This window comes from Carya illinoinensis, chromosome 12 (genome assembly GCF_018687715.1).
Source record: "Carya illinoinensis cultivar Pawnee chromosome 12, C.illinoinensisPawnee_v1, whole genome shotgun sequence".
In the NCBI taxonomy this organism is placed as follows: domain Eukaryota; kingdom Viridiplantae; phylum Streptophyta; class Magnoliopsida; order Fagales; family Juglandaceae; genus Carya; species Carya illinoinensis.
The window spans coordinates 6,440,532-6,455,222 of NC_056763.1; positions in this window are offsets into that span (position 1 = coordinate 6,440,532).

Genomic DNA, 14,691 nt, shown 5'->3' on the forward strand with positions numbered 1-14,691 from the left:
TCTTTCCCACCATTCCTAGAGAAGAATAGAAGATTAGAATTGATTCACAATATTTCAATACAAGGAAAGTCATTCCAATGACAAAGTCAACTCCAATCGCCACCTAGCTGCACGTCTTTGAACATCGCAACTAATCGGACTCTAGCCTAAGCCATTTACACCATTTTCTAGAGGGAAATCTCATCAAATACATCACACCTTGACAGTCATAACTCAGTTTTAGCATTGGATGAATTGACTCTAAGAAACCCATCTTTTCTTTCATTCTTCGAATTGTATCCCACAGATGCCATAGCATTGGTTTCCCTCAAGCCCAAGACGTGCCAAACTCCCCTTATCTTGCCTTGGTTAAGCTTGTAACCGGAGTTAAGTTCATTACTCAACTTACAAGTGATTAGTCATCTCTAAACCATGTTTCAAGCTTAATTTGCTTCTTAATTCTTTCTCACCACTTTTATATGGACATTAATATTTTTATTGTTCTTTCCCACCATTCCTAGAGAAGAATAGAAGATTAGAATTGATTCACAATATTTCAATACAAGGAAAGTCGTTCCAATGACAAAGTCAACGCCAATCGCCACCTAGCTGCACGTCTTTGAACATCGCAACTAATCAGACTCTAGCCTATGCCATTTACACCATTTTCTAGAGGGAAATCTCATCAAATACATCACACCTTGACAGTCATAACTCAGTTTTAGCATTGGATGAATTGACTCTAAGAAACCCATCTTTTCTTTCATTCTTCGAATTGTATCCCACAGATGCCATACCATTGGTTTCCCTCAAGCCCAAGACGTGCCCAACTCCCCTAATCTTGCCTTGGTTAAGCTTGTAACCGGAGTTAAGGTCATTAATCAACTTACAAGTGATTAGTCATCTCTAAACCATGTTTCAAGCATAATTTGCTTCCTAATTCTTTCTCACCACTTTTATATGGACATTAATACTTTTATTGTTGTTTCCCACCATTCTTAGAGAAGAATAGAAGATTAGAATTGATTCACAAAATTTCAATACAAGGAAAGTCGTTCCAACGACAAAGTCAACGCCAATCGCCACCTAGCTGCACGTCTTTGAGCATCGCAACTAATCGGACCCTAGCCTATGCCATTTACACCATTTTCTAGAGGGAAATCTCATCAAATACATCACACCTTGAGAGTCATAACTCAGTTTTAGCATTGGACGAATTGACTCTAAGAAACCCATCTTTTCTTTCATTCTTCGAATTGTAACCCACAGATGCCATACCATTGATTTCCCTCAAGCCCAGGACGTGCCAAACTCCCCTTATCTTGCATTGGCTAAGCCTGCAACCGGAGTTAAGGTCATTAATCATCTTACAAGTGATTATTCATCTCTAAACCATGTTTCAAGCTTAATTTGCTTCTTAATTCTTTGTCACCACTTTTATATGGGCGTTATTACTCTTATTGTTTTCTTTCCCATCATTCTTAGAGTGAAATAGAAGATTAGACTTGATCCACCACATTTTAATACAAGGAAAGTCATTCCAACGCCATACTCACCACCAATCGCCACCTAGGTGCACATCTTTCTGCATTGAACTAATCGGACTTCGGCCTATGCCGTTTAGACCATTTTCTCAAGGAAAATCGCATCAAATACATCCCACCTTGACAGTCATAACTCAGTTTCAGTATTGGATGGATTGACTCGAAGAAACCCGTCTTTTCTTTCATTCTTAAATTTTAGCCGACAGATGCCACACCATTGGTTTCCCTCGTGCCCAAGATGTGTCATACGCCCCTTATCTAGTCTCGGTCATGCTTCTAACGTACTTATGGACATTAATCAACTTACAAGTGAATAATCATCTTTAAACCATCTTTTGCACTTAATTTCATTTTTAATTCTTTCTCTCTCTTTTGATATGGGCCTTATTACTCTTATTGTTTCGTTTCCCATCGTTCTTAGTGTGGAATTGAAGATTAGACTTGCAACTAATAGGAGTCTACCCTATGCCGTTTACACCATTTTCTCAAGTGAAATCATGCATCTCACCTGAACCGTCAAAACTAAGTTCTAGCGTTGGACGAATTGACTCAAACAAACTTTTCTTATCCTTCATTCTTCGAATTGTATCCCAGAGATGCCATATATCATTGGTTTCCCTCAAGCCCAAGACATGCCAAACTCCCCTTATCTTGCCTTTGTTAAGCTTGTAACCGGAGTTAAGTTCATTATTCAACCTACAAGTGATTAGTCATCTCTAAACCATGTTTCAAGCTTAATTTGCTTCTTAATTCTTTCTCACCACTTTTATATGGACATTAATATTTTTATTGTTCTTTCCCACCATTCCTAGAGAAGAATAGAAGATTAGAATTGATTCACAATATTTCAATACAAGGAAAGTCGTTCCAATGACAAAGTCAACGCCAATCGCCACCTAGCTGCACGTCTTTGAACATCGCAACTAATCGGACTCTAGCCTATGCCATTTACACCATTTTCTAGAGGGAAATCTCATCAAATACATCACACCTTGACAGTCATAACTCAGTTTTAGCATTGGATGAATTGACTCTAAGAAACCCATCTTTTCTTTCATTCTTCGAATTGTATCCCACAGATGCCATAGCATTGGTTTCCCTCAAGCCCAAGACGTGCCAAACTCCCCTTATCTTGCCTTGGTTAAGCTTGTAACCGGAGTTAAGTTCATTACTCAACTTACAAGTGATTAGTCATCTCTAAACCATGTTTCAAGCTTAATTTGCTTCTTAATTCTTTCTCACCACTTTTATATGGACATTAATATTTTTATTTTTCTTTCCCACCATTCCTAGAGAAGAATAGAAGATTAGAATTAATTCACAATATTTCAATACAAGGAAAGTCGTTCCAATGACAAAGTCAACGCCAATCGCCACCTAGCTGCACGTCTTTGAACATCGCAACTAATCAGACTCTAGCCTATGCCATTTACACCATTTTCTAGAGGGAAATCTCATCAAATACATCACACCTTGACAGTCCTAACTCAGTTTTAGCATTGGATGAATTGACTCTAAGAAACCCATCTTTTCTTTCATTCTTCGAATTGTATCCCACAGATGCCATACCATTGGTTTCCCTCAAGCCCAAGACGTGCCCAACTCCCCTAATCTTGCCTTGGTTAAGCTTGTAACCGGAGTTAAGGTCATTAATCAACTTACAAGTGATTAGTCATCTCTAAACCATGTTTCAAGCATAATTTGCTTCCTAATTCTTTCTCACCACTTTTATATGGACATTAATACTTTTATTGTTGTTTCCCACCATTCTTAGAGAAGAATAGAAGATTAGAATTGATTCACAAAATTTCAATACAAGGAAAGTCGTTCCAACGACAAAGTCAACGCCAATCGCCACCTAGCTGCACGTCTTTGAGCATCGCAACTAATCGGACCCTAGCCTATGCCATTTACACCATTTTCTAGAGGGAAATCTCATCAAATACATCACACCTTGAGAGTCATAACTCAATTTTAGCATTGGACGAATTGACTCTAAGAAACCCATCTTTTCTTTCATTCTTCGAATTGTAACCCACAGATGCCATACCATTGATTTCCCTCAAGCCCAGGACGTGCCAAACTCCCCTTATCTTGCATTGGCAAAGCCTGCAACCGGAGTTAAGGTCATTAATCATCTTACAAGTGATTATTCATCTCTAAACCATGTTTCAAGCTTAATTTGCTTCTTAATTCTTTGTCACCACTTTTATATGGGCGTTATTACTCTTATTGTTTTCTTTCCCATTATTCTTAGAGTGAAATAGAAGATTAGACTTGATCCACCACATTTTAATACAAGGAAAGTCATTCCAACGCCATACTCACCACCAATCGCCACCTAGGTGCACATCTTTCTGCATTGAACTAATCGGACTTCGGCCTATGCCGTTTAGACCATTTTCTCAAGGAAAATCGCATCAAATACATCCCACCTTGACTCGAAGAAACCCGTCTTTTCTTTCATTCTTAAATTTTAGCCGACAGATGCCACACCATTGGTTTCCCTCGTGCCCAAGATGTGTCATACGCCCCTTATCTAGTCTCGGTCATGCTTCTAACGTACTTATGGACATTAATCAACTTACAAGTGAATAATCATCTTTAAACCATCTTTTGCACTTAATTTCATTTTTAATTCTTTCTCTCTCTTTTGATATGGGCCTTATTACTCTTATTGTTTCGTTTCCCATCGTTCTTAGTGTGGAATTGAAGATTAGACTTGCAACTAATAGGAGTCTACCCTATGCCGTTTACACCATTTTCTCAAGTGAAATCATGCATCTCACCTGAACCGTCAAAACTAAGTTCTAGCGTTGGACGAATTGACTCAAACAAACTTTTCTTATCCTTCATTCTTCGAATTGTATCCCAGAGATGCCATATATCATTGGTTTCCCTCAAGCCCAAGACATGCCAAACTCCCCTTATCTTGCCTTTGTTAAGCTTGTAACCGGAGTTAAGTTCATTATTCAACCTACAAGTGATTAGTCATCTCTAAACCATGTTTCAAGCTTAATTTGCTTCTTAATTCTTTCTCACCACTTTTATATGGACATTAATATTTTTATTGTTGTTTCCCACCATTCTTAGAGAAGAATAGAAGATTAGAATTGATTCACAATATTTCAATACAAGGAAAGTCGTTCCAACGACAAAGTCAACGCCAATCGCCACCTACCTGCACCTCTTTGAGCTTTGCAACCAATCGGACTCTAGCCTATGCCATTTACACCATTTTCTCAAGGGAAATCTCATCAATTACATCCCACCTTGACAGTCGTAACTCAGTTCTAGCATTGGACGAATTGACTCTAAGAAACCCATCTTTTCTTTCATTCTTCGAATTGTATCCCACAGATGCCATATCATTGGTTTCCCTCAAGCCCAAGACGTGCCAAACTCCCCTAATCTTGCCTTGGTTAAGCTTGTAACCAGAGTTAGGGTCATTAATCAACTTACAAGTGATTAGTCATCTCTAAACCATGTTTCAAGCTTAATTTGCTTCTTAATTCTTTCTCACCACTTTTACATGGACATTAATATTTTTATTGTTCTTTCCCACCATTCCTAGAGAAGAATAGAAGATTAGAATTGATTCACAATATTTCAATACAAGGAAAGTCATTCCAATGACAAAGTCAACGCCAATCGCCACCTAGCTGCACGTCTTTGAACATCGCAACTAATCGGACTCTAGCCTATGCCATTTACACCATTTTCTAGAGGGAAATCTCATCAAATACATCACACCTTGACAGTCATAACTCAGTTTTAGCATTGGATGAATTGACTCTAAGAAACCCATCTTTTCTTTCATTCTTCGAATTGTATCCCACAGATGCCATAGCATTGGTTTCCCTCAAGCCCAAGACGTGCCAAACTCCCCTTATCTTGCCTTGGTTAAGCTTGTAACCGGAGTTAAGTTCATTACTCAACTTACAAGTGATTAGTCATCTCTAAACCATGTTTCAAGCTTAATTTGCTTCTTAATTCTTTCTCACCACTTTTATATGGACATTAATATTTTTATTGTTCTTTCCCACCATTCCTAGAGAAGAATAGAAGATTAGAATTAATTCACAATATTTCAATACAAGGAAAGTCGTTCCAATGACAAAGTCAACGCCAATCGCCACCTAGCTGCACGTCTTTGAACATCGCAACTAATCAGACTCTAGCCTATGCCATTTACACCATTTTCTAGAGGGAAATCTCATCAAATACATCACACCTTGACAGTCATAACTCAGTTTTAGCATTGGATGAATTGACTCTAAGAAACCCATCTTTTCTTTCATTCTTCGAATTGTATCCCACAGATGCCATACCATTGGTTTCCCTCAAGCCCAAGACGTGCCCAACTCCCCTAATCTTGCCTTGGTTAAGCTTGTAACCGGAGTTAAGGTCATTAATCAACTTACAAGTGATTAGTCATCTCTAAACCAAGTTTCAAGCATAATTTGCTTCCTAATTCTTTCTCACCACTTTTATATGGACATTAATACTTTTATTGTTGTTTCCCACCATTCGTAGAGAAGAATAGAAGATTAGAATTGATTCACAAAATTTCAATACAAGGAAAGTCGTTCCAACGACAAAGTCAACGCCAATCGCCACCTAGCTGCACGTCTTTGAGCATCGCAACTAATCGGACCCTAGCCTATGCCATTTACACCATTTTCTAGAGGGAAATCTCATCAAATACATCACACCTTGAGAGTCATAACTCAGTTTTAGCATTGGACGAATTGACTCTAAGAAACCCATCTTTTCTTTCATTCTTCGAATTGTAACCCACAGATGCCATACCATTGATTTCCCTCAAGCCCAGGACGTGCCAAACTCCCCTTATCTTGCATTGGCTAAGCCTGCAACCGGAGTTAAGGTCATTAATCATCTTACAAGTGATTATTCATCTCTAAACCATGTTTCAAGCTTAATTTGCTTCTTAATTCTTTGTCACCACTTTTATATGGGCGTTATTACTCTTATTGTTTTCTTTCCCATCATTCTTAGAGTGAAATAGAAGATTAGACTTGATCCACCACATTTTAATACAAGGAAAGTCATTCCAACGCCATACTCACCACCAATCGCCACCTAGGTGCACATCTTTCTGCATTGAACTAATCGGACTTCGGCCTATGCCGTTTAGACCATTTTCTCAAGGAAAATCGCATCAAATACATCCCACCTTGACTCGAAGAAACCCGTCTTTTCTTTCATTCTTAAATTTTAGCCGACAGATGCCACACCATTGGTTTCCCTCGTGCCCAAGATGTGTCATACGCCCCTTATCTAGTCTCGGTCATGCTTCTAACGTACTTATGGACATTAATCAACTTACAAGTGAATAATCATCTTTAAACCATCTTTTGCACTTAATTTCATTTTTAATTCTTTCTCTCTCTTTTGATATGGGCCTTATTACTCTTATTGTTTCGTTTCCCATCGTTCTTAGTGTGGAATTGAAGATTAGACTTGCAACTAATAGGAGTCTACCCTATGCCGTTTACACCATTTTCTCAAGTGAAATCATGCATCTCACCTGAACCGTCAAAACTAAGTTCTAGCGTTGGACGAATTGACTCAAACAAACTTTTCTTATCCTTCATTCTTCGAATTGTATCCCAGAGATGCCATATATCATTGGTTTCCCTCAAGCCCAAGACATGCCAAACTCCCCTTATCTTGCCTTTGTTAAGCTTGTAACCGGAGTTAAGTTCATTATTCAACCTACAAGTGATTAGTCATCTCTAAACCATGTTTCAAGCTTAATTTGCTTCTTAATTCTTTCTCACCACTTTTATATGGACATTAATATTTTTATTGTTGTTTCCCACCATTCTTAGAGAAGAATAGAAGATTAGAATTGATTCATAATATTTCAATACAAGGAAAGTCGTTCCAACGACAAAATCAACGCCAATCGCCACCTACCTGCACCTCTTTGAGCTTTGCAACCAATCGGACTCTAGCCTATGCCATTTACACCATTTTCTCAAGGGAAATCTCATCAATTACATCCCACCTTGACAGTCGTAACTCAGTTCTAGCATTGGACGAATTGACTCTAAGAAACCCATCTTTTCTTTCATTCTTCGAATTGTATCCCACAGATGACATATCATTGGTTTCCCTCAAGCCCAAGACGTGCCAAACTCCCCTAATCTTGCCTTGGTTAAGCTTGTAACCAGAGTTAGGGTCATTAATCAACTTACAAGTGATTAGTCATCTCTAAACCATGTTTCAAGCTTAATTTGCTTCTTAATTCTTTCTCACCACTTTTATATGGACATTAATATTTTTATTGTTCTTTCCCACCATTCCTAGAGAAGAATAGAAGATTAGAATTGATTCACAATATTTCAATACAAGGAAAGTCGTTCCAATGACAAAGTCAACGCCAATCGCCACCTAGCTGCACGTCTTTGAACATCGCAACTAATCGGACTCTAGCCTATGCCATTTACACCATTTTCTAGAGGGAAATCTCATCAAATACATCACACCTTGACAGTCATAACTCAGTTTTAGCATTGGATGAATTGACTCTAAGAAACCCATCTTTTCTTTCATTCTTCGAATTGTATCCCACAGATGCCATAGCATTGGTTTCCCTCAAGCCCAAGACGTGCCAAACTCCCCTTATCTTGCCTTGGTTAAGCTTGTAACCAGAGTTAAGTTCATTACTCAACTTACAAGTGATTAGTCATCTCTAAACCATGTTTCAAGCTTAATTTGCTTCTTAATTCTTTCTCACCACTTTTATATGGACATTAATATTTTTATTGTTCTTTCCCACCATTCCTAGAGAAGAATAGAAGATTAGAATTGATTCACAATATTTCAATACAAGGAAAGTCGTTCCAATGACAAAGTCAACGCCAATCGCCACCTAGCTGCACCTCTTTGAGCATTGCAACCAATCAGACTCTAGCCTATGCCATTTACACCATTTTCTCAAGGGAAATCTCATCAAATACATCCCACCTTGACAGTCGTAACTCAGTTCTAGCATTGGACGAATTGACTCTAAGAAACCCATCTTTTCTTTCATTCTTCGAATTGTATCCCACAGATGCCATACCATTGATTTCCCTCAAGCCCAGGACGTGCCAAACTCCCCTTATCTTGCATTGGCTAAGCCTGCAACCGGAGTTAAGGTCATTAATCATCTTACAAGTGATTAGTCATCTCTAAACCATGTTTCAAGCTTAATTTGCTTCTTAATTCTTTCTCACCACTTTTATATGGACATTAATATTTTTATTGTTCTTTCCCACCATTCCTAGAGAAGAATAGAAGATTAGAATTGATTCACAATATTTCAATACAAGGAAAGTCGTTCCAATGACAAAGTCAACACCAATCGCCACCTAGCTGCACGTCTTTGAACATCGCAACTAATCAGACTCTAGCCTATGCCATTTACACCATTTTCTAGAGGGAAATCTCATCAAATACATCACACCTTGACAGTCATAACTCAGTTTTAGCATTGGATGAATTGACTCTAAGAAACCCATCTTTTCTTTCATTCTTCGAATTGTATCCCACAGATGCCATACCATTGGTTTCCCTCAAGCCCAAGACGTGCCCAACTCCCCTAATCTTGCCTTGGTTAAGCTTGTAACCGGAGTTAAGGTCATTAATCAACTTACAAGTGATTAGTCATCTCTAAACCATGTTTCAAGCTTAATTTGCTTCCTAATTCTTTCTCACCACTTTTATATGGACATTAATACTTTTATTGTTGTTTCCCACCATTCTTAGAGAAGAATAGAAGATTAGAATTGATTCACAAAATTTCAATACAAGGAAAGTCGTTCCAACGACAAAGTCAACGCCAATCGCCACCTAGCTGCACGTCTTTGAGCATCGCAACTAATCGGACCCTAGCCTATGCCATTTACACCATTTTCTAGAGGGAAATCTCATCAAATACATCACACCTTGAGAGTCATAACTCAGTTTTAGCATTGGACGAATTGACTCTAAGAAACCCATCTTTTCTTTCATTCTTCGAATTGTAACCCACAGATGCCATACCATTGATTTCCCTCAAGCCCAGGACGTGCCAAACTCCCCTTATCTTGCATTGGCTAAGCCTGCAACCGGAGTTAAGGTCATTAATCATCTTACAAGTGATTATTCATCTCTAAACCATGTTTCAAGCTTAATTTGCTTCTTAATTCTTTGTCACCACTTTTATATGGGCGTTATTACTCTTATTGTTTTCTTTCCCATCATTCTTAGAGTGAAATAGAAGATTAGACTTGATCCACCACATTTTAATACAAGGAAAGTCATTCCAACGCCATACTCACCACCAATCGCCACCTAGGTGCACATCTTTCTGCATTGAACTAATCGGACTTCGGTCTATGCCGTTTAGACCATTTTCTCAAGGAAAATCGCATCAAATACATCCCACCTTGACAGTCATAACTCAGTTTCAGTATTGGATGGATTGACTCGAAGAAACCCGTCTTTTCTTTCATTCTTAAATTTTAGCCCACAGATGCCACACCATTGGTTTCCCTCGTGCCCAAGATGTGTCATACGCCCCTTATCTAGTCTCGGTTATGCTTCTAACGTGCTTATGGACATTAATCAACTTACAAGTGAATAATCATCTTTAAACCATCTTTTCCACTTAATTTTATTTTTAATTCTTTCTCTCTCTTTTGATATGGGCCTTATTACTCTTATTGTTTCGTTTCCCATCGTTCTTAGTGTGGAATAGATGATTAGACTTGCAACTAATAGGAGTCTACCCTATGCCGTTTACACCATTTTCTCAAGTGAAATCATGCATCTCACCTGAACCGTCAAAACTAAGTTCTAGCGTTGGACGAATTGACTCAAACAAACTTTTCTTATCCTTCATTCTTCGAATTGTATCCCAGAGATGCCATATATCATTGGTTTCCCTCAAGCCCAAGACATGCCAAACTCCCCTTATCTTGCCTTTGTTAAGCTTGTAACCGGAGTTAAGTTCATTATTCAACCTACAAGTGATTAGTCATCTCTAAACCATGTTTCAAGCTTAATTTGCTTCTTAATTCTTTCTCACCACTTTTATATGGACATTAATATTTTTATTGTTGTTTCCCACCATTCTTAGAGAAGAATAGAAGATTAGAATTGATTCACAATATTTCAATACAAGGAAAGTCGTTCCAACGACAAAGTCAACGCCAATCGCCACCTACCTGCACCTCTTTGAGCTTTGCAACCAATCGGACTCTAGCCTATGCCATTTACACCATTTTCTCAAGGGAAATCTCATCAATTACATCCCACCTTGACAGTCGTAACTCAGTTCTAGCATTGGACGAATTGACTCTAAGAAACCCATCTTTTCTTTCATTCTTCGAATTGTATCCCACAGATGACATATCATTGGTTTCCCTCAAGCCCAAGACGTGCCAAACTCCCCTAATCTTGCCTTGGTTAAGCTTGTAACCAGAGTTAGGGTCATTAATCAACTTACAAGTGATTAGTCATCTCTAAACCATGTTTCAAGCTTAATTTGCTTCTTAATTCTTTCTCACCACTTTTATATGGACATTAATATTTTTATTGTTCTTTCCCACCATTCCTAGAGAAGAATAGAAGATTAGAATTGATTCACAATATTTCAGTACAAGGAAAGTCGTTCCAACGACAAAGTCAACGCCAATCGCCACCTACCTGCACCTCTTTGAGCTTTGCAACCAATCGGACTCTAGCCTATGCCATTTACACCATTTTCTCAAGGGAAATCTCATCAATTACATCCCACCTTGACAGTCGTAACTCAGTTCTAGCATTGGACGAATTGACTCTAAGAAACCCATCTTTTCTTTCATTCTTCGAATTGTAGCCCACATATGCCATATCATTGGTTTCCCTCAAGCCGAAGACGTGCCAAACTCCCCTTATCTTGCATTGGCTAAGCCTGTAACCGGAGTTAAGGTCATTAATCATCTTACAAGTGATTATTCATCTCTAAACCATGTTTCAAGCTTAATTTGCTTCTTAATTCTTTTTCACCCCTTTTATATGGGAGTTATTACTCTTATTGTTTTCTTTCCCAACATTCTTAGAGTGAAATGGAAGATTAGACTTGATCCACCACATTTTAATACAAGGAAAGTCATTCCAACGCCATAGTCATCACCAATCGCTACCTCGGTGCACATCTTTCTGCATTGCAACTAATCGGACTTCGGCCTATGCCGTTTAGACCATTTTCTCAAGGAAAATATCATCAAATACATCCCACCTTGACCCTCATAACTCAATTTTAGCATTCGATGTATTGACTCGAAGAAACCCGTCTTTTCTATCATTCTTAAATTTTAGCCCACAGATGCCCTACCATTGGTTTCCCTCATGCCCAAGATGTGTCATACGCCCCTTATCTAGTCTCGGTTAAGCTTGTAACGTACTTAAGGGCATTAATCAACTTACAAGTGCATAATCATCTTTAAACCATCTTGTGCACTTAATTTCATTTTAAATTCTTTCCGTCTCTTTTGATATGGGCCTTATTACTCTTATTGTTTTGTTTCCCATCGTTCTTAGTGTGGAATAGATGATTAGACTTGCAACTAATAGGACTCTACCCTATGCCGTTTACACCATTTTCTCAAGTGAAATCATGCATCTCACCCGAACTGTCAAAACTAAGTTCTAGCGTTGGACGAATTGACTCAAACAAACTTTTCTTATCCTTCATTCTTCGAATTGTATCCCACAGATGCCATATCATTGGTTTCCCTCAAGCCCAAGACGTGCCAAACTCCCCTTATCTTGCCTTGGTTAAGCTTGTAACCGGAGTTAAGGTCATTAATCAACTTACAAGTGATTAGTCATCTCTAAACCATGTTTCAAGCTTAATTTGCTTCTTAATTCTTTCTCACCACTTTTATATGGACATTAATACTTTAATTGTTGTTTCCCACCATTCTTAGAGAAGAATAGAAGATTAGAATTGATTCACAACATTTCAATACAAGGAAAGTCGTTGCAACGACAAAGTCAACGCCAATCGCCACCTAGATGCACCTCTTTGAGCATTGCAACTAATCGGACTGTAGCCTATGCCATTTACACCATTTTCTCAAGGGAAATCTCGTCAAATACATCCCACCTTGTGATGTGAACCCCAATAGACTTGCTTTGAGACCCAACAACAATACTGGAAAAACAACCCCAAGAAAGCCAAACTCAGGTATATGGATGGAGAATCTAGACCCGATGAGAACTCGTTCAAAGAACCTAGATTATATCAAAATCTAGACCCATTGAAGAACCCGTCTCAAGAACCTAGATTACAAAGGAAGAACGCCACAAAGGTTTTGATTTACCTTTGATAAGTTCAGAAGTTCAAGAAGAACAAGAGGAGATAACTCAACTCTCAATCACAATTCCATATGGTCTGCCTCTCAAATGAGGTTACAAGTGGTTTAAATAGACAATCCCCAAAACCCTAAGTAAACAATGCGTCGGGGTACTGTAGCGTGAACAGTGCCATACGCCGCGCTACAGTTACTTCTGAAACCTTAGTAAGACATAAAATTATAACTTTCCAAATAAACCCTTGGCCAAAAATACAAGGCCTTCCCAAAAATAACCCTAGTCCATTAGAAATAAGACATACGTGGGCCAAGCATCCTCAAGCCCACTTCTTCTAAACTAATAATAAAATACCGTTAAACAAATTGAAAGCCTTAACAACAATAGGCCCAATCTTTAAGTCATGTCTTCCATAGCTTGTATCAAGTGGATCAAAACTGGTTCTTTTTCCTTTAAGCCCAACTTGAGTGTTGGGCTCTTCCTAGCTTCTTAACCATGTTTCAAGCTTAATTTGCTTCTTAATTCTTTGTCACCACTTTTATATGGGCGTTATTACTCTTATTGTTTTCTTTCCCATTATTCTTAGAGTGAAATAGAAGATTAGACTTGATCCACCACATTTTAATACAAGGAAAGTCATTCCAACGCCATAGTCACCACCAATCACCACCTAGGTGCACATCATTCTGCATTGCAACTAATCGGACTTCGGCCTATGCCGTTTAGACCATTTTCTCAAGGAAAATCGCATCAAATACATCCCACCTTGACAGTCATAACTCAGTTTTAGTATTGGATGGATTGACTCGAAGAAACCCGTGTTTTCTTTCATTCTTAAATTTTAGCCCACAGATGCCACACCATTGGTTTCCCTCGTGCCCAAGATGTGTCATACGCCCCTTATCTAGTCTCGGTTATGCTTCTAACGTACTTATGGGCATTAATCAACTTACAAGTGAATAATCATCTTTAAACCATCTTTTGCACTTAATTTCATTTTTAATTCTTTCTCTCTCTTTTGATATGGGCCTTATTACTCTTACTGTTTTGTTTCCCATCGTTCTTAGTGTGGAATAGATGATTAGACTTGCAACTAATAGGAGTCTACCCTATGCCGTTTACACCATTTTCTCAAGTGAAATCATGCATCTCACCTGAACCGTCAAAACTAAGTTCTAGCGTTGGACGAATTGACTCAAACAAACTTTTCTTATCCTTCATTCTTCGAATTGTATCCCACAGATGCCATATCATTGGTTTCCCTCAAGCCCAAGACGTGCCAAACTCCCCTAATCTTGCCTTGGTTAAGCTTGTAACCGGAGTTAAGGTCATTAATCAACTTACAAGTGATTAGTCATCTCTAAACCATGTTTTAAGCTTAATTTGCTTCTTAATTCTTTCTCACCACTTTTATATGGACATTAATACTTTTATTGTTGTTTCCCACCATTCTTAGAGAAGAATAGAAGATTAGAATTGATTCACAACATTTCAATACAAGGAAAGTCGTTCCAACGACAAAGTCAACGCCAATCGCCACCTAGCTGCACGTCTTTGAGCATTGCAACTAATCGGACTCTAGCCTATGCCATTTACACCATTTGCTAAAGGGAAATCTCATCAAATACATCACACCTTGACAGTCATAACTCAGTTTTAGCATTGGACAAATTGACTCTAAGAAACTCATCTTTTCTTTCATTCTTCGAATTGTAGCCCACAGATGCCATACCATTGGTTTCCCTCAAGCCCAGGACGTGCCAAACTCCACTTATCTTGCATTGGCTAAGCCTGCAACCGGAGTTAAGGTCATTAA